General features: G+C 44.0%; 1 protein-coding gene across 16 annotated transcripts in view; it reads right to left on the bottom strand.

The window, feature by feature from the left end:
* Nucleotides 1-25,859, bottom strand: part of eps8a (EGFR pathway substrate 8a, signaling adaptor) — a 202,934-nt gene that overhangs the window by 150,560 nt on the left and 26,515 nt on the right. Inside the window, exon 1 of one of the 16 annotated variants that reach the window (XM_086010089.1) lies at nt 22,088-22,745. The exons of 14 other annotated variants lie outside the window; for them this stretch is intronic. The gene's annotated coding sequence lies outside the window, so the exon portion shown is untranslated. Of the gene's footprint in view, nt 1-22,087; nt 22,746-25,859 lie in introns of those variants that run through there. One more of the 16 variants, XM_086010098.1, reaches the window with a different exon arrangement.

Genomic DNA, 25,859 nt, shown 5'->3' with positions numbered 1-25,859 from the left:
TCTGAGGAGTTGTGAATGGCGCTGAACACTGTGTAGTCATCAGCAAACATCCCCATTTCTAACCTTATGTTGGAGGGAAGGTCATTGATGAAGCAGCTGAAGATGGTTGGGCCTAGGACACTGCCCTGAGGTACTCCTACAGCAATGTCCTGGGGCGGTGATGATTGACCTTTAATCACCACAACCATCTTCCTTTGTGCTAGGTATGACTCCAGCCAGTGGAGAGTTCCCCCCCATCGATTCCCATGGACTTCAGTTTTACTAGGGCTCCTTGATGACACACTCGATCAAATGCTGCCTTGATGTCAAGGGCAGTCACTCACCTCACCTCTGGAATTCAACTCCTTTGTCCTTCTATCATCATGTAGGGCAGCAAAATAAATATTTTTATATAAATCATTAAACTTGCACTGGGGTGTGAATTTTATACTCGTCTCCTCCCACAGATTTAAAATAATTGGTGGAAGGTTTAGAGGGGATTTGAGGGGAAATTTCTTCACCCAGAGGGTTGTGGGGGTCTGGAACTCTCTGCCTGAAAGGGTGGTAGAGGCAGGAACCCTAACCACATCCAAAAAGTACTTGGATGTGCACTTGGGATGCTCTAACCTGCAGGGCTATGGACCAAGAGCTGGGAAGTGGGATTAGGCTGGAGAGCTCTTTGTTGGCCGGCGCGGACACAATGGGCCGAAATGGCCTCCTTCCGTGCTGTAACTTTCTATGATTCAACCTTAGGCTGATTGCACAAGTTGAACAACTTTGAGCCATATCTTCTTGCTCAGTCTTCATTTCCCTCAATGAAAGGCTAGGGCTCAAACTAAATTATTAAACTCAGGCAACAAGATTTGAAAACATGTCAGTACTCAAACTGCAATGATTTTTTTTTTTAATGGGGGTGGGGGGGGGGGGGGGGCGGAAAGAGAGGGAGGAGAAAGAGAAAAGAACAGATTCCTAAAGTAATTGCAACTAAAAAGTTGTAGATTAATGAAAGAAGAAATCTCAAAAAGGGACATGGTCTTCTCCTGGGTGCCATCTGTCTATGTGCATGGATCAGAAATTTACATTATATAAACACTTGGGCCTTCAAAGCACCAGTCTTTTTTTTTGAAGCACCTTGTAGCTTCTAACATCCCCAATTTATTAGCTGTCTGTAATCATTCTTCTTCATGGGTCAGGTAGTGTAGCTATTTTTGTCCAGTTTCAAAAGATGCTTAATTTCAAACATCGTCAACCTATGCTTCGAATACAGTTCCATTGTGAGGTGCAGCACAGACAAGAGTGGCGCTACATTCAAAGAATGGGTTGCACCACTGGATTTCAAGCACCTGAAGTTTTTTGGACCATAGCAGAGAGAAAGTTGCTAAATATCCCAACAATATAAGTTTACAGCGCAGAGGTCATTTCACCCCTTGTGTCAGAGCCGGTTCTTTGCTACAACAATCCAAAACAAAATCTCACTGCACTGATCTCCCCATAGCCCTGTAGCAAACCACAAGATATCAGCCAGAAGAATGAGACCATCTGGGTTCAGGCCAAGTAAATCATCTTTTATGCCAAAGAACACCATATCCCAGTAGTTAAACACTGGATTAACCAACCCCATGAATAGTACCGCAGCCTTGGCCAAGAAACAGAAAAAAAGACACTTGGCAGTTTTCTATTCGGGTGGAAGAGAGGAGAAGACAACCAAAATGTTCACATTGAGCTCGCAGGTGAAGTATCAACTAGAAGAGAAACAGACAAGACAGATAAAAGTATAACTCAGCACGAGAGAGTAAGACCCCACATCACTCTCTCTCCCCAAAAGACTCAAACTTGAGGGCCTAGCTCTGGAAGGCTAATAAAAGTGATGCTGGAAGTTTAAAGAATCTTCTTACAATTGGCAGAAAAAGAAATCACACAGATCTTTAGACAAGGTATGATCCCAATGTCAAAACAAATTAATTATGCAACTACCCCAAAGCAATTAAGTTCCAACAAATTCCTACAAAGTGCGAGGGATCTCAATGAAAAAGAATGTGTCTGTAAAGCAAACACAGAGATTGGTCATGAGAGTTTCAATTAATGATCACGGTAAAGAACAGGATAGATGGAAATTCTTACTTTTTGTATGTCTCATTTTATACAGTGACTTGGAAATGCTGTGTTCTATATTCTAGAACTGTGCTGTATGCACTTATTTATTAGTTCAGTGATTATAATGAAATGTTGTGGCGGTACCACTGGTTGTCCCTTACATTGAGACACATAATTCCCTTTAACTTACCTGTTGGGGCCATTGCCCCTTTAAGGCGCGCCCAAACGCGCTGACGTCACGTCACGTACGACGGCACAGCCCGGCCTAGCGTCTTCGGCCTCAACGGCCAGCCGACAGGAGCGACGCAATCTTCCGCTCCTGCAGCAAGCACCGGCACAGCCCGGCCTCCCGACTTCGGCCTCAACGGCCAGCGACGCGCATCACGTGACGCCCTAAGCGCGGGAAACGCGAATAACGTGATGACGTCACAACACAAACGCGATGACGTCATCACACTCCCCACAGGACTGTGAACTCAGTCCTCGTGGAGTCCCCGCTGAGACAAGACCTACACCACGGTGCTCCTACAGTCAGCCATCTTACCTGCTATCTTACCTGCTGTAATTAGTCTGTTCCTGTAAATAAACAACTTGTTGATAGTTCGTTGAAGTCAAACTCTCTTATTTAGTGGTGATCTACACGAACCGCTGCAATGTATGCATTTCCAACAGCGATCTCAAAGATGAACATTTTGAACTGAACATCAAGAGTGTAACTAAGTAGGAAAACACATTCCTGGGGATACCAATATTTGGTGGTTAACCTAGCTAAGGGGTTTAGAAAAAAGAGATTATTGTCTCACTATTAGCACTTGGGGAATTTATGTTCTGGCGGTCCCCCATCATCCTGACACAGAGAGAGAGAGAGAGAGAGTGTGAGAGAGAGAGAGAGAGAGTGTGAGAGAGAGAGATCACTGAGCAGCTGCATCATTTACATATATCTGCAAAAGCAAGCCAAAAGCAGCAGTTGAAGGTGGCAGCCCACCACCACCACCTCTAGGGCAACGAGGGATTGGCACTAAATGCTGGCCTTGGCGACGCCCATTTCCCAAGAATGAATAGAAAAAAATTAACATTAATTGAAATACAGAAACAAAAGGGGCACACTAGCCAATTTTAGTGCTATATTTTATTACAAATGTGGTATTCCAGTGTGGCTGGTCTATATTGGCTTTGTGTCAAAAGCCAGTTGGCAAATAAAATCATTGACTCATCAAGCCTTGCACTGGTTACCGTCAGTGAATGTTCAACCATTAAATGTTTTTCCTTAGACAGTGTATACCCAGCCACATTGCACATTTTCTGTACCAATACAGAGTTATCAACATCCTTCTGCTTTTCCCAGTTCTGATGAAAGGTCATCAACCTGAAACGTTAACTCTTTCTCTCTCCACAGATGCTGCCTGACCTGCTAGTATTTCCAGCATTTTCTGTTTTTATTCCTTCTGCTATTACTTGGCCCATATACTTAACTTGTGTTCAGATTTAAGTCTCTATCCAGTTCTTTGGATAGCTCTGAGTTTACCCTACAAGTCACCAAGCCTTAGACAGGCAACAGATCAGACTCAGTCTTCAGTTCACCGTTAGGAAGGGGAACACAGACTGGGGCTCCTGCTCCTAATTGCCAAGCAGCAATGTGCATTTGTCGATGTCTGGTAAAGACACGATGGGGCTTCGGTGTCACGCCCCCATCTTTCAAAAACCTGCCAATACTCACTGTTGAGGTTCACACTTGACTAAGAACTCGGGAGAGGTACCAGAATGTTACTGTCACCAATGCAACAAGTATGGGCTCATGCCTTCAGAAAAGAATGAAGGGGAGAAAATGCAAATGTACCTTGCACTCGTGGCTTAAGGAACATGGAATCCCTTGGAGCTGTTGTTGCGAGTCTAAGGGTTACAGTACTGGAAACACTGTCCCCATACAGGTTACATATGATGTAAACAGCAAAGCATGCAACATACCCTACAGAACTTTGCTCAAAAGACTTATAGATTTCAAATACAAACATACGAACAATGATGGACAGTTAAGAACCATCTGGTCCATCGAGCCTGTCCCACACAATCGCGATACCTTGTGTATCACAACATATACACTCCACCGCACCCGAAACTATGTGATCTCCTGGGAGAGGCAAAAAAGATTTTAAAAACCCAGGCCAACTGGGGGGGGGGGGGAAATCTGAGAAATTCCTCTACGACCAATCTAGGTGATGAAAACTTGCCCTGAAGCTCACTCTCGCCCCGAATTCCCTGTAGTACCTACCTTCTGTAAGAGGTCATCTCCGCCCCAGCCAGAAACAAATCCAGCTCTCGCCTGAAGTCACGTCCACTGCACGAGACGGCAGCCTGTTCCAGAGGGCCACTATTCTCTGGGAAAAGAACCACCTCCTGACATCTAACCCAGAGCTAGCCTTATACAACTTAACCTTGTGACCCCTGGTCCTGCCTAACCTACTTAATTGATATAAACTGTCAGCACACAATCTATTCTCTTCATTGTCTTATAAACCTCAATCAGATCCCCCCCCCCGCCATTGTCGACACTTCTCCAAGTTGTAGAGTCCCAACTCTTTTAGCCTATCTTGATAACCAAGATGCTTGGGACTGGGAATTAGTCCAATGACCCTCTCCAAAGCCTCAATATCACCCACCATGTGAGACCACCAAAACTGGACACTGTATTCCAAGTGCAGCTTAAGTAAGGTCTTGAACAAGTACAAAACAGTATGCGCAGTCTTGTACCGAATTGTCCTACGGATACACCCCAACACTATTTGCTCTAGCTATCGCTACACGACATTGCTCATGTACCTTTAAGGATGCATGCACTAGAATGCCCAAATCTCTTTCTAACTCCAACATCTTTAATGCCTTACCCTGAAGGGTGTATGAATGTTGAGCATTTGTCCTGCCCACATGCATAACACTGCACTTATCTAAGTTATACATAATTTTCCAGTCTTGAGCCCAATCTCCCAACACATTAAGATCTGCCTGAAGCAGACGAGAATCATCTGAAGCATTTTTTTTCAAAAATAAAAATAGAAACCTCTCTCATTTGTGTCATCAATGGAGAGCAGGTAGAGCAAAGATTAGGGCCACCACTAACTTGAAAGCAGACCGACAGCTCCTACAGAAAGGAAAGGCTTACATTTATATCGCACCTTACACAACCTCAGGACATCCCAAAGCACTTTACAGCCAATAAAGTACTTCTGAAGTGTAATCACTGTTGCAATGTAGGAAACACAGCAGCCAATTTGCACACGGCAAGGTCCCACAAACAGCAATGTGACAACGACCAGATAATCTGTTTTAGTGATATTGGTCGAGAGGGATAAATATTGGCCAGGGGACAACTCCCCTGCTCACCCTCAAATAGTGCCATGGGATCTTTCACGGCCCGAGAAGACAGATGGGGCCTCGGTTTAACAGCTCATCCGAAGGACAGCACCTCTGACAGTGCAGCACTCCCTCAGTCTCTGGAGTAGGATTTGAACTCACAATCATCTGACTCAAGAGGTGAGTGTGCTACCAACTGATTGGTGGGGAGAGAAAGGGACAAAAGGTAACGTTTTTACTGGAGTGACTCAGGAGTTTTGATACAAGAGGTATTTTTTTCATCTAGCTTTAGTTTAGTGATTGTTTTTTAAATGTGGTCACAGTATATGCTAGTTTAATAACCACAATTCAGCTTCAAATATGAAGTCTACTGCAACATAATGGCCCGGATATTGAAGTAGGAATAACAGTGATGCCATCAGCTTCCACTAGTACCTCGCTGAGAGATTTGGCATTCAAAGACATGAAGGGCATGAAGTTGCAGTACTTTCCCACTAAACACGCCAGAAAAAGTTAGGGCTTGTCCATTCAAGTATAAAGTGAACTTTTAACAGCATGAGAAGTATTAATTACTACCAAGCAATCTCTCTGGCACTGAAAATTAACTTTCACAAGTATGGAGTCTCATTCCTTCAGATTTTCATTACTGTTGGAGATTTAAAAACTTTTTTTTTTACTTTTTCTTTGTCTCTTATCTCGTTCTCTTAATCCCACCTTTCTTGCCCTCTTTATTTTGCTTTCTGGACATGATTTTACATTGAATTAAATATTCTAACTTGCACTTCCTGATTTAGACTCTGCATGTCTCAGTAAGGATTTTTCAATCTGATTGGTTGAAGAGACACGCTGTTACTTTACCTGTTCACACAGGCCCCAGATCCCCTATAGAGGACGCCGCACTGCATCAGATTCACGATGACCGTATGTTGTCGCACAGAAGCCCATGAATAGTCCGTGGGCAAGCTGCAAGTGTAATGAATGACGAGCACCATTCATTCGCCGCTGACCGCAAAATCCAGGCCAATTTTGCAAGTTTCAGTAGCTAAAGGCTAGAGAGGAACAATTTAAAGCAATGCTTTCTAATTGGTTTAGTTTGCAAATGACTGAAATTTCAATTTTAAAATATATATTTTGCCTCACAGCGCCAGGGACCCGGGTTCGAATCCGGCCTCGGGTGACTGTGCAAACTCCACACAGACATTCTCCCCGTGTTTGCGTGGGTTTTCTCCGGGTGCTCCGGTTTCCTCCTACAGTCCAAAGATGTGCGGGTTAGGTTGATTGGCCATGATAAAAAAAATTTAAATTGGCCCTTAGTGTTAGGGGGAATTAAATACGTGGGGTTACGGGGATAGGGCTTGGGTGGGATGGCTGTCAGTGTAGGGACCGGGTGCTAGGGTTTGGATGATCAGCCATGATCTCGTTGAATGGCGGAGCAGGCCCGAAGGGCCGAATGGCCTACTCCTGCTCCTATCTTCTATGTTTCTATGTTTCTCTCTCTCTCTCTCTTATATATACTCAGAAGGAACCAGTCAATTTGAAAGTAAATAGAAATTTGGTTTGAATTTACAAGAAAGTTTAAATTAAATTAATTCCACAGTATCAAGACATTTTACCAAAGAAATACTATTACCTAAAAAGGGTTGGTTGGCAAAATTATTTTGGCCACTCCAGGAGTTGGACAGTACGATGTCCACTGTAAACAAAAGCTACACGATGTCTGTCACTTGTGCGCTTATTGGCTTACTCGCAAAATAAGTTTATTTAATATTTTGAACTTCAAACGAGGTTGAATATGATGCTCCAATGCTTTCGAAGATTGGAGTAAGATTTTATGGAGGCATGGGTATGTCAAATTGCTAAAAGCAATTACCAGACAGGATTGGTCGTTAGTTTACTTGGCAAGTTAGCAAAAGCTGACCTAGATTTCAAGACAAGGTTCCGTGCTCTCAAAGTAATGGGCGTTGGGATTAGCTCACGAGAGTGATTGAAGATAGTAGAGCTGAAATAATCTAGGATAAGGTTAGTATAGACCAAAAAACATAACACAGGGCACGGAGAGCTAAGTCATATTATTTAACGATTTTGGATCGATGAGAAGCAGCACTGGTTTTACCGCAGTTACAATGTTTTCAGGCTCCTATTTCACAGAAGAGGTGGTTGAAATGTTTGGTCCAGATATCTTGGCTGGCTGAACTGGGATTGTGCCCAGCTCATGGAGCTGTGGTTACGCTCAACAAAAACAGGACATCATGGGTCACAGTGCTCCCAGAATACAATATTTCCAGCAATAGTCTGAACATGGACGGCATCAAATCTAGCTCAAATACCAACGTTTCCAAAGACAATCAACGTCAGAGTCTTAAATTAGGGTGGAGTCAATGATAATACACTTCATGATATTGGGGAAAATTTGCGATGTACCCCATATGAACTCGGGAACTGAAATGTGTTACCTATAAATACTTTGCAACTCTTTTGTATAAATCAGTGGCACAACAGGGTACAGCCAGAGGCAACTATATCAAGTACAGCATTTGTTTTTCATGAATTTGACTCTAGTGGTTGGTGGAAACACAAGATCCGTAAAAACTATACAGGGATATCAAAAGGACAAATTAGAGTTCCCATAGTCTAACATACACCCTGGTTCGGGAAGAAATGGTTAATTCTGCAGTTTAAAACTAAAGGAGTCCATGCAAAAACAGTTAGAATTCCATAACAGCAAAAGCTGTGTGCAAAGGTATTGTCCTTGTATTTTGTGTGGATATTTTGGATTGATAGATTGCTACGATTCAGCTGCAACATCTTGTATCCCTGGCAAAATCTCTCACCTTCAGGGGCTTATATATTGAACCCCGAGGTCTCATTATTTATCCACACCTTTCAAATGTCCTCCCACTGAATGAAAATGCTCATTCCTTGTTTTTGGTCCCAAAATGTATTACCTCACAGAACCCCAAGAAATTGCATCCGTCAGTCCATTCCACTAACCTGTCTTCCTGAAATCTCCCACAGTCCTCCTCCCCGTTTGTCAAACGCCTTACTTGTCTCGCCAGCACATTTTGAGAATGAATGCTATAAGATATAGCCTGGAATGCCTAAACATGCTTCAGGACAATGAGGCAGCGGAAGAGACAAATCCAACAAGTAGGAAAACATGCATGGTGGGAAGCAGGGTATGCTGCAGGCCAGCATCAATGTCCTGCTTGTTATCGGAATCTTTAATTGTCACTCAGATTGTGGTACTGGGGATTTTGCTCATTTTAATCTGTTGGCTTAGAGGTGTTACAAAACACTTAACAACTTGCATTTATATAGCGCCTTTAACGTAGTAAAACATCCCAAGGTGCTTCACAGGAACATTATCATGACACTGAGCTACATAAGGAGCTATTAGGGCAGGTGACCAAAAGCTTGGTCAAAGAGGTAGGTTTTAAGGATCATCTTAAAAGGAGAGAGAGGGGGGCGGAGAGGTTGAGGGAGGGAATTCCAGCGCTTAGGGCTTCAGCAGCAGAAGGCACAGCCTCCAATGGTGGAGTGATTAAAATTGGTGACGTGCAAGAGGCCAGAATTCGAGGGACGCAGATATCGGAGGCTTGTAGAGCTGGAGGTGGTTACAGAGAACATAAGAACATAAGAAATAGGAGCATGAGTAGGCCAATCGGCCCCTCGAGCCTGCTCCACCATTCAATAAGATCATGGCTGATCTGATCCTAACCTCAAATCTACTATCACTCTGCATCCCTCCCGAACCCACGTGATCTCCTGGGAGAGGCGAGAAACCAGATAAAAAACCCAATGGCCAATTTGGGAGAAAAAAAATCTGGTAAATTCCTCTCCGACCCATCTAGGCGATTGAAACTCGTCCAGGAGATCACTGTCCCTATATTTTCTACAGTACTTACCTTCTGTAAAAGGTGATCTCCACCCCAGCCAGGAACAGGAATAGAACCATCTCCTGAAATCTAACACATAATTAGAACACAAGAAGCAGGAGCAGAACCAGGCTACACGGCCCCTGGGCCCGCTCCGCTACCCACAGGGCCATGACCGTTCCGAACATAGACTCATGTCCAATTTCCTGCCCGCTCCCCGTAACCCCTAATTCCCTTTACTTCTAAGAAACTGTCTATTTCTGTTTTAAATTTACTTAATGATGTAGCTTCCACAGCTTTCTGGGGCAGCAAATTCCACAGACCTACTACCTTCTGAGTGAAGAAGTTTCTCCTCATCTCAGTTTTGAAAGAGCAGCCCCTTATTCTAAGATTATGCCCCCTAGTTCTAGTTTCACCCATCATTGGGAACATCCTCACCACATCCACCCGATCAAGCCCCTTCACAATTTTATGTGTTTCAATAAGATCGCCTGTCATTCTTCTGAACTCCAATGAGTAGAGTCCCAATCTACTCAACCTCTCCTCATATGTCCATCCCCTCATCCCCGGGATTAACCGAGTGAACCTTCTTTGTACTGACTCGAGAGCAAGTATGTCTTTTCTTAAGTATGGACACCAAAACTGTATGCAGTATTCCAGGTGCGGTCTCACCAATACCTTGTACAACTGCAACAATACCTCCCTGTTTTTATATTCTATCCCCCTAGCAATAAAAGCCAACATTCCATTGGCCTTCTTGATCACTTGCTGCACCTGCATACTAACTTTGAGTTTCGTGCACCAGGACCCCCAGATCCCTTTGTACTGCAGTACTTTCCAGTTTCTTGCCATTAAGATAATAACTTGCTATGATTTTTCCTGCCAAAGTGCATAACCTCACTTTCCAGTATTGTATTCCATCTGCCAAATCTCTGCCCACTTCCTTAGCCTGTCTATGTCCCTTTGCAGGTTTATGTCCTCCTCACTCACTACTTTCCTTCCCATCTTTGTATCATCTGCAAACTTTGCTATGTTACACTTGGTCCCCTCCTCCAAATCATTAATATAGATTGTAAAGAGTTGGGGACCCAGCACTGACCCCTGCGGAACACCACTAGTTACCGATTGCCAGTCTGAGAACGAACCATTTATCCCAACTCTCTGCTTTCTGTTACATAGCCAATCCTCCACCCATGCCAGAATATTACCCCCAATCCCGTGATTTTTTATCTTGAGCAATAATCTTGTGTGGCACCTTGTCAAATGCCTTTTGGAAGTCTAAATACACTACGTCCACTGGTTCCCCTTTATCCACCCTATATGTTACTTCCTCAAAGAACTCCAGCAAATTTGTCAAACATGACTTCCCCTTCATAAAACCATGCTGACTTTGTCCTATTAAATTATGATTATCCACATGTCCTGTTACTGTCTCCTTAATAATGGACTCCAAAATTTTACCAACCTCAGATGTTAGGCTAACAGGTCTATAGTTTCCAGCCTTCTGCCTACTACCCTTTTTAAATAAGGGTGTTACATTTGCAGTTTTCCAATCCTGTCTCGTTACACAGGACCAAATCTTTGCCGAGTCCAGGGAGTTTTGGAAAATTATTACCAATGCATCCACAATCCCTACCGCCACTTCCCTCAAGACCCTAGGATGTAAGCCATCAGGTCCAGGGGATTTATCCACCTTGAGTCCCATTATTTTACCAAGTACCACTTCCTTAGTGATTTTAATCGTATTTAGCTCCTCCCCCCCTAGAGCCCCCTGTTTGTCCAGTGTTGGGATATTCTTAGTGTCCTCTATCGTAAAGACTGATACAAAATAATTGTTCAGCGTTTTGCCATCTCCATGTTTCCCACCATTAATTTCCCGGTCTCATCCTCTAAGGGACCAACATTTACTTTAGCCACCCTTTTTCTTTTTATATAACTATAGAAACTTTTGCTATCTGTTTTTATATTTTTTGCTAATTTACTTTCATAATCTATCTTCCCTTTCTTAATCAATCTTTTAGTTATTCTTTGCTGGCTTTTAAAGACTTCCCAATCTTCTATCCTCCCACTAGATTTGGCTACCTTATATGCCCTTGTTTTTAGTCGGATACTATCCTTAATTACTTGACTTAGCCACGGATGGCTCTCTTTTATTTTACACCCTTTTTTCCTCAGTGGAATATATATTTTTTGGAAGTTGTAAAATAACTCCTTAAATGTACACCACTGATCATATACCGTCTTACCCTTGAATCTATTTTCCCAGTCCACTCTAATCAATTCCTCTCTCATACCTTCATAGTCTCCTTTATTCAAGCTCAGCACGCTTGTTTGAGATCCAACCTTCTCACCCTCCAATTGAATATGGAATTCAACCATGTTATGGTCACTCATTCCAAGGGGATCCTTTACTAGGACATTTTTAATTAATCCTGTCTCGTTACACAGGACCAAATCTAAGGTTGCTTGCCCCCTGGTCGGTTCAGTTACATACTGCTCAAGAAACCCATCCCTAATACACTCAATGAACTCATCCTCAAGGCTGCCCTGCCCAATTTGATTTTTCCAGTTAATATGATAGTTAAAATCCCCCATAATTATAGCTGTTCCCTTATTACAAGCCTCAACTATTTCCTGATTAATACTCCGTCCAACAGAGTTGCAACTGTTCGGAGGCCTATAAGACTACGCCCACTAGTGTTTTTTTCCTCTTATTATTCCGTATCGCCACCCAAACTGTTTCACTATCCTGATCCTTTGACCCAATATCATTTCTCTGTATTAGTGATTCCTTCCTTTATTAACATAGCCACCCCACCTCCCCTTCCTTCCTGCCTGTCCTTCCAGATTGTTAAATAACCTGGTATATTTAATTCCCAGTCGCGGTCACCCTGCAGGGAGGGGCAAGGCCATGGAGGATTTGAAAACAAGATTAAAACTGAGGTGTTCCTCAACCGGGAGTCAATGTAGGTCAACAAGCACAGGGGTGATGGGTACACTGGACTTGGTGCGAGTTTGGATTCAGGTAGCAGAGTTTTGGATGAGCTTAAGCTAATGGAGGGTGGAAGATGGGAGGCCGGCCTGGAATGCGCTGGAATAGTCAAGTCTAGAGGTAACATGGCATGGATGAGGGTTTCAGAAACACAAAGTAGATAGACATGAAATGGCAGCTTTATTAAGGGAACGTTAAGTGATAAAAGTGATGTATCAGAAGATGTTCTTCTCCCTCGATTTGGGGAGTGTTGAAATATGATGAAGGAACAACAATTTTAATACCACTGAAATTTAATGAATTAAACTTCTAAATCACTGTTGGATAACCTTGTTAACTTTTAGATAGTTGAAACCAGACAGAGCGAAGTGAAGCCACCCAATTAGGATGTGTGTGATGCCTCGTTAACTGTTAGATGGCCTTAATTTCATTAACTTATTAATTGCATACTTTGACAATTGATTAGAGAGAAGTCACACCGAATTCCAGTAGTCTGTGTAAGCGAATGACTGGTTGAAACCAGACAGAATGGAGCCTGAGAATTTTGGCTCATACAGGAAACTCTCGATTTACCGGCACCTAAATAACCGGAAATCTCTGTTAACCGGCAAAATTCAGGAGTAGGTTCAGCTAAGTTTTACTTCATATTAGTGGTCGTTCCTCGATCTGTGGCCGTATAACCAGGGTTCCTGCACCTGTTGCTATGCAACAGGGACGCCTGGATCTGTGGCCGGGATTCCTGCACCTGTTGCCATGCAACAGGGACGCCTGGATCGGTGGCCGTGTATGGGGCTCTCGTACTTTTTACTATACCTCTCTGTAATCCGGACTTTTTGATAAACGGCACCACGCCGGTCCCATCGGTGTTATGTTCACAAATAGACGTTTTTATTATGAACAGCTAGCTTGTGCTAGTCATTTATTCAGCCATGTTGACTTGTATACAGTAGCCATGTTGACTCTCTCGACCAGTGCCTCGTGTTAAACAAGACCACCCATATAGATGTAGCCCACTACTAAAACATACAGCTACACCTAGTGTACCATTCTCGAATGACATGTTACTGCATATCATTACATCCCCCTTCCTTTGAGGTTAAACAAAATCAATTATCAATCAACTTTCAAGAAAAACGATAAAGATGATATCAGTAACACTTTTGTTAGTGCTCTATAAACCTGCGAATGAACTTGTTTTTTTTTACATAACGACACAACAGTCAACACATCTTCAAAGCTTTACTTTATGAACTCTAAGCTTTTCATTCTTTTATTATAGTTTTCTTTGTACTCAAAGATCAAGTCTATCAGGCTTTTTTACTTCACGTGTGGATCTTCTCAGCACAGGTAAGTCTGATGTGTTTTCATGAGAGCCTGTATGTGTGTTTGTGTTAGATTGTTCTGGTGGTGAGTGACAAGATTCAGTTGCGGCATTGTCATCGATTTGCTCTTGGATAGTTTCTTGTGTTTTCAGGAGGGAACGGCGGTTCCTCCTGAGAATCTGTCCTTCCTCAGTTCTAACAGTGTATGACCTTGGTCCTACTTCCTCAAGAACTGTAGCTTTCCTGTTCCATGCATCTGGATCCTCAATCCTGACAACATCATCCCTTGTCAATGGTTTCAGAGTTTTGGATGACTTGTCATAGTGTGATTTCTGTTTCAGCTTTAACAGTTGCAGTCTTTGTCTCAGTTCCTTACTCTGCTTTTCTTTTGCACAGCAGGGTAGCATGGTGCGCAACTTGCGACCCATTAGGAGCTCAGCAGGTGAAGAACCACAGTCTAAAGGGGAGGCTCGGTAGATCAGCAGGGCACGATAAGGATCAGACTTGCTTTCTTCAGCAGCTGTTTGAGAATTTGAACACCTTTCTCTGCCTTACCATTCGACTGAGCATACAGAGGACTGGATGTGATGTGCTGAAAGTCAATGTGCTGCAAACTGTTGCCACTCCTTACAGTTGAAGCATGGACCATTGTCGCTAACGGCAATCCTGGGAATCCCATGTCTGGCGAAGATGGATTTAATATGCATTATGACACTGCTTGCTGATGTGCTTGAGAGCAGCGCCATCTCAGAATAGTACTCAATCACTAACAGATAGTCTTTACCATTCAAATGAAAAAGGTCCATACCAACCTTTTGCCATGGTGCTGTTGTTAAGTCAGCGACTATCATTGGTTCCTTTGCTTGTTTGTTTTGGTGTTTCTGACATGTCTCACATTTGCCCATCATGTTCTCAATGTCCTTATTTATGCCAGGCCAATAAACAGTGTCTCTTGCTATCCTTTTGCATTTTTCCAAGTCCAAGGTGTCCCTCATGAATCCTTTTGAGCATGTCTCGACGTAAAGCCTGTGGAATGACTATTCTGTTCTGTCTTAGTAATAGTCCACTTGCGACACTCAACTCTGACCTGATGTGATAGTACTTTGGACAGGAATCTTTTGGCCAACCATGATGAATGTTCTCTATTACGGTTTGTAACACTGTATCTTTTACTGTTTCTTCTGCTATTTGCTTTGATTTTGTGTCTGACACGGGCAGCGCAGCAGTGACCATACTCACATGAACATCCACGTCTTCCTCAGTAGAGCTCACATGACTCATTGTGGGTGCTCGGGATAGTGCATCTGCTAACACTATGTGTTTGCCTGGTGTGTAGATCACTTCAAAGTCATATCTTTGCAGCTTCATCATGAGTCGTTGAATCCTTGGAGACATCTCATTCAGGTTTTTTTTTTTTTTTTTTACAATGGCAACCAGTGGGCAGTGGTCTGTCTCAACTGTGAAGGTGGGAAGTCCATATATGTAGCCATGGAACTTTTCTAGTCCAACTACCAAGCCTAGACATTCCTTTTCAATCTGGGCGTATCGACACTCAGAATCAGTCATAGACCTGGAGGCATAGGCAACAGGCTTCCAATCTTCACCCTCTGCTTGTAGCAAGACCGCACCTAGGCCATCTTTTGATGCATCCGTTGACACTTTGATTCTCTTTGTTGGGTCAAAGGCGGCGAGTACAGGTGTGGTTGTCAGCACTGTTTTGAGGTTCATCCACTCTTGTTCATGTCTTTCTGTCCATGCGAACTCATTTGTTTTATGTAGCAGGTCTCGCAGACAGGCTGTCTTGGCTGACAAATTAGGAATGAACTTTCCAATGAAGTTTATCATCCCCATGATGCGTAGCACTCCTTTTTTGTCAGTGGGTCGGGGCATGTTGAGTATGGCAGTTACTTTTTCCATATCTGGCTCTATTCCTTTACCAGATAGATTATCTCCTAGGAAAGTGACTTCCTGGACGCCAAACTGACACTTGGCTTTGTTGAGCGTCAGTCCATTCCGGCGTATGCTCTGTAGCACTTTAGTCAGTCTCTCATTGTGTTCTTTCAGTGTGGAGCCCCAGATGATGATGTCATCAACATAGACCCAAACTCCTTCCAGACCTTCAATTATGTGTTCCATCGCTCTATGAAAGATTTCAGATGCAGATATTATCCCGAAAGGCATTCTGAGGAAACAATACCTGCCAAATGGTGTGTTGAAGGTACAGTATTTGGTGCTCTCTTCATCCAGTTTTAGTTGCCAAAATCCTTGAGGCATCGAGCTTTGTTAAGTATCTGGCACCTGACATTTCACTGGTGAAATCTTCTCGCTTGGGAATCTGGTAGTGTTCACGTTTTATGTTTGCATTTAAGTCCTTTGGATCCATGCATATTCTTAGATCATTGTTCTTTTTCTTTACACATACCATGGAGTTAACCCAGTCTGTTGGCTCTTCGACTTTCCTGCTGACTCCTAGTGTGGTCATTCTGTCCAGTTCTTTCTTGAGTCGGTCACGCAGGGGTGCTGGAACTCTCCATGGAGCATGTACCACTGGCTGAGCATCCTCCTTTAGCTGGATCTTTTAAGTGAATGGTGGAACTCCAAATCCTTTGAACACATCCTGGGAATTACTCACTGCAGAATCCACTGAGTCATCTGGTCTGCTTATGGCACAGTTTATACAGTAGACTCTCTTGACCAGTTCTAAGTCCTCACAAGCTTTGTCACCTAGTAGTGAATCAAGTCCTTCAGCCACAACAGAAAACATGAGATGATGCACTTTGTCTTTGACTGTCACTTTAAGTCTGCATACACCTAAGCTAAGCTATCTATTTTCTGTCCATTAGAGTTCTTCAGTAGTACTGACTTTTTCTGTATTTTGGGCTTTTCTTTCATATTTTTAATGTCACTCATACTGATTAAGTTTGCTTTTGCCCCAGTGTCTAGTTTCAATGTAACTAATGCTCCATTTACCTGCAGTGGCATCATCCATTTGTCCTCTTTTACTGCATTAACTTTATGTTCAGCATTGTCCTTTCCTGAGGGCTGCACATTTTCTGTATCCTTTTCTATATTGTCACATGACACCATTCCTACAAAAAATGTCTCAATCACATTGACTTGTTGCCCTTTCTTTGTTTTTACTTTTGAAAAGCATTGTTTAGCAAAGTGATTCTTTCCATTACATTTTGTGCACATTTTCCCCAAACGCTGGGCATTGTCTTGACTGGTGCTGGTAACCACAGCGTTTACAATTGAAAGTTCCATCCTCCGATTGCTTTACATTCTTGTTCTGCCCACGTTTCTTCCCCTTGCAGGACACAGCACCGACAGCTGCACTGTCACTCACTACAGTCGCACCATTATTAATTTCACTGAAAGTCTTTGCGTGCTGCTGAGCTAGCTCACTGGCATGGCATATTTTCACAGCTTCCTCCAATGTTAGTTCGGTTTCTCTCAACAGACGTTCACTGACCTTTTTATCATGAATACCAAACACAATCTGGTCACGAATCATGGATGATTTCAGTTCAGAGAAATTACATGTCTGTGCTTTCAGTTTCAGATCGGTCACAAAACTATCAAAAGTCTCATTTTGCTGCTGTGTCCGTGAACGGAACACGTACTTCTCATAGGTCTCGTTCTTTTTGGGAGAACAATGTGTATCAAACTTCTTTAGCACGTCTTCCATTTTTTCTCTGTCCTCCTCTTGATCAAATACAAACATATTAAATACCTCTATCGCCTGCGGGCCTGCAACCGTGAGCAGCAACGCTATTTTCCTTGCGTCTGGCTTCGTACCAAACCCGATGGCGGCAATGTAGAGTTCGAATTGTTGTTTGAAAGTCCGCCAATTGCAGTCGACATGCCCCGTGAGTTTCAAACCCTCCGGTGGCTTCAAATTCTCCATGTCGCGTTTCGCAATATTCAGCAGATATTACCACTCCTGGTACCATGTTATGTTCATAAATAAATAAAGACGTTTTTATTATGAACAGCTAGCTTGTGCTAGTCATTTATTCAGCCACGTTGACTTGTATACAGTAGCCATGTTGACTCTCCCGACCAGTGCCTCATGTTAAACAAGACAACCCCTATAGATGTAGCCCACTACTAAAACATACAGCTACACCTAGTGTACCATTCTAGAATGACATGTTACTGCATATCATTACAGTTGGTGCCGGATAAAAAAGTGTTGCCTGTAGTATGTTTGTGTGTGTATGCTAGGCCGATGTAGCAGAGCCTGGTCTCCAATCGTCTTGGATCCCCTTGCCATTGGACGAAGCCCGTGTGGTAGCTGGTGTGCAATGGCCACCCCACGTTAAAAGAATTCACGCACAGGCATCTTCCACCCTTTAAAATGAAGTTTGGGACCTGGAACGTCGGGACCCTCGTGAACAACCCCAACAATGACAGAACAGAACGCCGTACTGCTATCGTTGCCCAGGAGCTCAGATGCTTCGACATAGACATCACCGCCCTAAGCGAGACCCGATGGGCAGGGGAAGGCCAGCTTCAAGGAGCAAGGTGGTGGTTACACCTTATTCTGAAAAGGCAAACCTAAAGAAGAATGCCGCCTCCATGGGATAGGCTGCGCCATAAAAAATGAGCTGGTTGAACATCCGAGACTCCCCTTGTGGAATAAATGAACGCCTCATGACTCTACGGCTCACCCTAGCCCGGAAACAGTGCGCTACAGTCATCGCTGCATACACCCCAACACTGGAAGCTACGAACGAGACCAAAGAGGAATTCTACTCCAGCCTCGAACAATCCGTGTTCCGAGTTCCCAACGGGCAACAAGCTGATCCTCCTTGGCTACTTTAGCGCCAGAGTTGGAAAGGACACAGACCTCTGGGGAGGTGTGATCGGCAGAGAGGGGGTAGGAAAAGCCAACTCCAACAGTACCCTCCTCCTGACAAAATGCTTAGAACATGGCCTAGTCATAACCAACACCTTGTTCCGTCAGAGAGACAAGTACAAGGCTTCATGGCAACAGCCTCGCTCCAAGCACCGGCATCTGCTGGACTAAGTCATTGTCCGAGCGAGGGACCGCAAGGATGTCCGCATCACCCGCGCCATGACAGGAGCGGACAACTGCTACACAGGCCACCGCCCAATCCGCTCTGTCATCATCAACGTAGGCCCAAAACAACGGCGTCAACAGAAGCAATGCTGCAGGAAAATCAACGCTGGAGCACTCAAAGACCCTGCTAAGAAAGCCTTGTTCAGCCTGCACCTCACAACCAACCAGACGACTCCCAGTGATTCAGAGGCAGAGTGTTCACAGCGCCTGGTCTGCACTCAAGGCCTCCATAATCAGCACCTGTGAAGAGACGCTCAGTCACTCAACCAGGAAACACCAAGACTGGTTCGACGAGAACGACCAGGAGATCCAGGAGCTAATCAGCCGCAAGCGCAGGGCATTCCTGATCTGGAAACAGCAAAGGAACTTGAGAGCAAGAAAGCAGCTCTACAGACGCCTGAAGGCCGAGGACCAACAAAAAACTTGTGACCTAAAGAATAGATGGTGGGTGGAGAAAGCGCAGGAGATCCAGCAGTTAGCCGACAACCACGACGTGTGTGGATTCTTTAGCGCAGTCAAGACCACCTACGGCCCAAGCACCAAAGATCCTACCCCACTGCGGGCCAAGAATGGAGAGGTACTTATCAAAGACAGGGAGGCAGTCAATGCCCACTGGAAGGAGCACTTCGAAGATCTCAACAGAGACTCTGTCCTTGACGCGAGTGTCCTCAACTCCAGCCCGCGGCATGCTACCCGTCACCACCTCAGCACAACCCCAGCCCGGCATGAGGTTGAAAAGGCCATCCGACAACTGAACAACAAGGCCTCAGGAGGAGATGGAATCCCCGCCGAGGCACTAAAGCATACCGGAGAAACACTATTGGTGCGAATACATGAACTCATTTCTCTTATTTGGAAGGAGGAGAGCGTGCCAGGGGATCTCAGACGCCGTAATCGTAACCATCTTCAAAAAAGGTGACAAGTCCAATTGCGGTAATTACAGAGGAGTCTCCCTGCTGTCTGCCACAGGGAAAGTCACCGCAAGAACTCTCCTCAATCGCCTTCTCCCAGTGGCTGAAGAGCTCCTCCCAGAGTCGCAATGCGGATTCCGCCCACTATGGGGCACAATGGACATGATCTTCACTGCGCGTCAACTACAAGAGAAATGTGGTAACAGCACCAACCGCTGTACATAGGCCTTTGTGAGGTCAAAGAAGGCTTCGACACCATCAACCATGAGGGATTATGGAGTGTCCTCCTCAAATTCGGCTGCCCTCAAAGGTTTGTCACCATCCTCCGCCTGCTTCACGACGACATGCAAGCCGTGATCCTGATCAACGGATCCACCAGAGACAATTCACGTACGGACTGGGGTCAAGCAAGGCTGTATCATCGCACCAACGCTCTTCTCAATCTTCCTGGCTGCAATGCTCCATCTCACCCTCAGTAAGCTCCCCGCTGGAGTGGAGCTAATCTACAGAACAAACGGGAAACTGTTCAACCGCCGTCGCCTCCAGTCCAGATCGAAGGTCGTCCCATCCAGTCATCGAATTACAGTATGCAGACGACACTTGTGTCTGTGCACACTCAGAGGTCGAACTCCAAACCATCGTCAACACATTCACCGAAGTGTACAAGAGCATGGGCCTTACACTAAACATCCATAAGACAAAGGTCCTCTACCAACCTGCCCCCGCCACACAGTACTGCTCCCCGATTATCAAAATCCATGACGAGGCCTTGGACAACGTGGACCACTTTCCATACCTCGGGAGCCTACAATCAACAAGGGCAGACGTCGATGGCAAAGTCCAACACCGCCTTCAATGTGCCAGTGCAGCCTTCGGTCGCCTGAGGAAGAGAGTATTTGAAGACCAGGACCTCAAACCCAGCACCAAGCTCATGGTCTACAGAGCAGTAGTGATACCCGCCCTCCTGTATGCTTCAGAGACATGGACCATGTACACCAGGCAACTCAAAGCACTGGAGAAGTACCACCAATGCTGCCTCCGCAAGATCCTGCCAATCCATTGGCAGGATAGGCGCACCAACGTCAGTGTTCTCGCTCAGGCCAACATCCCCAGCATCGAAGCTTTGACCACGCTCGATCAGCTCCGATGGACAGGCCACATCGTCTGCATGCCCGATACGAGACTCCCAAAACAAGCTTTACTCGGAGCTCCTACACGGCAAGAGAGCTCCAGGTGGGCAGAGGAAACGCTTCAAGGACACCCTCAAAGCCTCCTTGAAAAAGTGCAACCCCTGGCCCAAGACCGCACAAAGTGGAGGAGAAGCATCAGGGAAGGCGCCGAACACCTCGAGTCTCTCCGCCAGGAGCAAGCGGAAGCCAAGCGCAAACAGCGGAAGGAGCGCACGTCAACCCAAGCACCCCACCCACCCGCCCCTTCAACCATCGTCTGCCCCACCTGTGACAGAGACTGTAGGTCCCGTATTGGACTCAGTCACCTGCGAGCTAATTTTTAGTGTGGAAGCAAGTCATCCTCGATCCCGAGGGACTGCCTAAGAAGAAGGAGCCTATGAGTTTCGGCTGATACAAGAATATGCATGCACCACAGAGCCATAAAGAAAGAGAGAGGTATAAATTAAAGAACGCAATCAGAACAAAACACAGCAGATTTGAACAAGACCGAGCATGCTGCACTGCTGTCCAGAGAAGCGGACCCGATAATACCGACCTTTATTCTGTTAATTGTTGCTTGAATACTGTGTGCGCGATCGATTTGGCTAATTGAAAGGGACTGCGCACAAAAAAAATTAGAAGGAACATACATAGAGAACACAAGCGTCCCAGCACTGACCTCGAATACACCACTTCTAATCCTTTTCCAATCCAGAAGGCACCCATTTACCCTACCTCTAGGTTTCTCGTCAGTTAACCAACTTTTGATCTATGCTACTACATTTCCTCTTGTACCATGCACCTGATTTTTTTTCAATGTTCTACTCCATAATCAAAAATTACACACCTGGCTTAAATGAAGTTACTTGAATCAACAACGGTATCTTTTTCTGAAACTGTAAATTGACCTTTCCAAACTTGGACAAAAAAGGATACTTGGTACCTAACAAGGGTTAAAACTTGAACATACAAGTCACATTTTCAGCTGCAAGCACACAACAAAAATTCGGATCTGATGCACTGTATAAAAGTGACTGGAACAGATTCTACAGATTTAATTTAATTTACCTTAAATGCAGTACATTGCAAACACAAAGTGAATATTACATATAACATGCACATCCAAATATAAAATTTAAACATAATTTCTGTGTGCATACCCATCAACAAAGCCAGGGATAACGAATAATAAATAGTAACTTAAAAATATTAAATCTCTCTTCATTTGAGCCAATAGAAAAATTTGTAATGTTTAAAAACTAGGCCAAAAATTGTGCCTTTTCCACCACCTTTTACAAACCAATACATTACCTTAGATTCAAATTATGTCATTTGTAACTGTAGTTAAATCCTTATTAAACTATTATTTCTTCCACATTTGGTGCAAGCTCCTCTCCTTAGGCAAAGAAGCATAGATACAAATGCTTTCAATTCGATGAGGCACACTCCCGGTCTAAACACATCAGCAGGTAGCTTTGTAAGTGACAAGCTACTATGCTGGCTCATGTCAAAAAGAGGTTATCTGTGGATTAACATTAACACTATTAAAGAATGGGCAACTCTGTACAAGCAGTTGCTAAACCCTCTAATTAATCTCTCATATACAGAGAAAGGTCCAAGGAGCTGTAACCACCCCACAGCGTATTTAAGCCAGCAGCTACAACCACATGCCAGGCTGAATGGTTTGTCACCACGGCAACCAAGTGAAACAAAGATGGAGGTCAATTTAGAATTTGTCTCCAGCAGAAGATTATAGCACCACTAAATACATGCAACATGATTAGCAACAATCAGTCTCACTCAGCAAGCCAAAAACAGATCAGTAACTTTAGAAACATCACTGGGAGTTAGATCCATTCTCTCCGCCAGCGTTTACCACTTTTGAAGGAAAGCGAAAGTCTGGAAATTTGACTGTAGTCTTTTATTTTTTAATTCATTCACGGGATGTGGGCATCGCTGCTAAGGCTAGCATTTATGGCCCATGCCTAATTGCCCTCAAGAAGATGAAGCTTAACCTTCAATAATTTCCCTGCAATTATTCATGAATAAATACTTGACTGTAAAAAGCTACCTTATTGTTCTAATTCAATGACAAAACAAACACCAATTACTTATGCTATGACTGATGAATTGGTTCTGTCACTTTCAATCATGCTAAGTACCTCCCTTGACTGCTATCAATTCTGACGTTCATTATCAAGGCTATGCACCTTGCTCCTGAATATCTGTAGCTAGATAAATCTAACCACACACAGGACTTTAGTCTTCAAGTCAAGATAAAAGTGACAAATCTTAATGAACCAATCATTTCTTCTCTTTCAATTCAAAACCAAGTTTTCTACAGTACTATTTTAACAAAAATCCAGCTACAGTAGCTCAGTGAACCTTCTGGGATCCATTTCCTCATGTACTATGCCAAAGTTAATGGCATTTTTTACAGCCAAATTACACATTCTCTATGCAATTGCCAAACACACTGGGAATGTTTCAGTGATCACTTGTTCTGATATCAAATCTCATGACACTAATAACCTTTCAAGCTGACAACAGCAGTGTGTGGTTTTACCGACCCCCATCTTGGATCTTCAGTTTGTGCGAAGACGCCCCATTTAGTAACCATATCTACACTAATTTTAGAATGATACATAAACAATCCATAAGCCATCAGCAGTTTCATGACAGTAGTTAAGCAGCTTTTCACCATATAGATTAATGACATGGATGAAGGAACAGAGAGTTGCATATCCAAGTGTGCAGACAAAACTAAGTTAGGAGGCACAGTAAGTAGTGTGGATGGGAGCAGGTAATTACAAAGGGACATAGACAGACTAAGTGAATGGGCAAAACTATGGCAGATGCAGTTCAATGTGGGAAAGTGTGAGGTCATCCACTTTGGATCAAAAAAAGACAAATGGGAATATTTTCTCAATGGTGAGACACGAGGAGTTGTGGAGGAACAAAAGGATTTAGGTGTAAAAGCTAGTGCACAAGTCCAAAAAGGCTAATGAAATGTACGATAGCAAAATACTGCAGATGCTGGAAATCCAAAATAACAGAAAATGCTGGAAAAACTCAGCAGGCCAGGCAACATCCGTGGAGAGAAATTAGAGTCAACGTTTCGGGTCAAAACCCTTTATCAAGATTTAAGAGGCACAGGGAATGAAATAGATTAAGAGGCTGGGCTGGGAGAGAACAAAAGAGAAGAGACATTAAGAGGTATTCAAAACGAGACGAGATGGTGATAGGACTAGTGGAGACAGAAGACGGCTCTAGATTAGGTGTGAAATGAGCTGGCAGAATGGGAGACAGCTGCCATGTGGGAGAGAGACAAAAGGAAAGGGGGGGGGGGGAACCAAAACAAAGGTGTGGATGAAAAATATAAGTAAAAATGTAATGGGGCAGAGGTTATGATCTGAAATTGTTGAACTCAATATTGAGTCCGGAAGGCTGTAAAGTGCCTAATCCGAAGATGAGGTGCTGTTCGAGTTTACGTTGAGCTTCCGTGGAACAATGCAAGAGGCCAAGGACGGTGAGGTCCGAGTGGGAATGGGCCGATGAATTAAAATGACAGGCGACCGGAAGCTCGGGGTCACCCTTACGGACTGAACGGAGGTGTTCCGCAAAGCGGTCACCCAATCTGCGTTTGGTCTCCCCAATGTAGAGGAGACCGCATCGTGAGCAGCGAATACAGTATACTAGATTGCAAGAAGTACAAGTAAATCGCTGTTTCACCTGGAAGGGGCGTTTGTAACACCTGCCCCTATACAGCCCCCCTTCCCACTGTCCAGGGCCCCAAACACCCCTTCCAGGTGAAACAGTGATTTACTTGTACTTCTTGCAATTTAGTATACGGTATTCGCTGCGGTCTCCTCTACATTGGGGAGACCAAACGCAGATTGGGTGACCGCTTTGCGGAACACCTCCGTTCAGTCCGTAAGGGTGACCCCGAGCTTCCGGTCGCCTGTCATTTTAATTCATCGGCCCATTCCCACTCGGACCTCACCGTCCTTGGCCTCTTGCATTGTTCCACGGAAGCTCAACGTAAACTCGAGGAACAGCACCTCATCTTCCGATTAGGCACTTGACAGCCTTCCGGACTAAATATCGAGTTCAACAATTTCAGATCATAACCTTGGCCCCTATTACATTTTTACTTATATTTTTCATCCACACCTTTGTTTTGGTTTTCCTCTCTCCCACATGGCAGCTGTCTCCCATTCTGCCAGCACATTTCACACCTAATCTAGAGCCGTCTTTTGTCTCCACTAGTCCTATCACCATCTCATCTCATTTTGAATACCTCAATGTCTCTTCTCTTTTGTTCTCTCCCAGCCCAGCCTCTTAAATCTATTTCATTCCCTGTGCCTCTTTAGTCTTGACAAAGGGTTTTGACCTGAAATGTTGACTCTAATTTCTCTCCACAGGTGTTGCCTGGCCTGCTGAGTTTTGCCAGCATTTTCTGTTGTTATAATGAAATGTTGTCCTTTAAAACGGGCAAGATGTTATGCTTCAGTTGTACAGAGGGGCTTGGTCAGACCCATCTGGAATACTGTGTTCAGTTTTGGGCACCGAACCTCAGTAAAAAGAGATCTTGGCATTGGAAAGGATACAGTGCAATTCACCAAAATTATACCAGGGCTGAAAGAGTTAAATTGAGGACAAGTTGCATAAACTTGGCTTGTATTACTTTTAAGGTCTATAGTTTCTCACATTTAGGCACATCAGCCGAGTGTGGTTAAAAACAACTTTTATTCACCACTGAAATGAGTTTATCACTACAAGTAATTGAATAAACAGACTGGCCCACCAGACTGGACTGGGTTTTTATGTTGAGGACTAAAAACTGGGAAATATCAAACTAACTTGCATCTTTCCTTCACCAAACAACTCTACAGTCGTAATGATTGTTCCCTTTTGTTTAAGATTTTAAAAGAGAACCGAGTACCTTTAAAGGGATAGAGGTATCCAGAGGTATAATGCCCAAAAAACAGAACAGATCCAAGATAATAGCAACTAAGTCTTAATATTGAAAGGTATGCAGTGGAATTTTCAAACTCAAGCTTTGAAGAAAAAAAAACGCAAG

This window comes from Somniosus microcephalus, chromosome 17, assembly GCF_052327205.1.
Source record: "Somniosus microcephalus isolate GS21.2 chromosome 17, FLI_Smic_1.0, whole genome shotgun sequence".
Taxonomy (NCBI): Eukaryota; Metazoa; Chordata; class Chondrichthyes; order Squaliformes; family Somniosidae; genus Somniosus; species Somniosus microcephalus.
The sequence above is the reverse complement of the archived record's forward strand: the minus strand, read 5'-3'. Positions and strand labels throughout refer to the sequence as shown.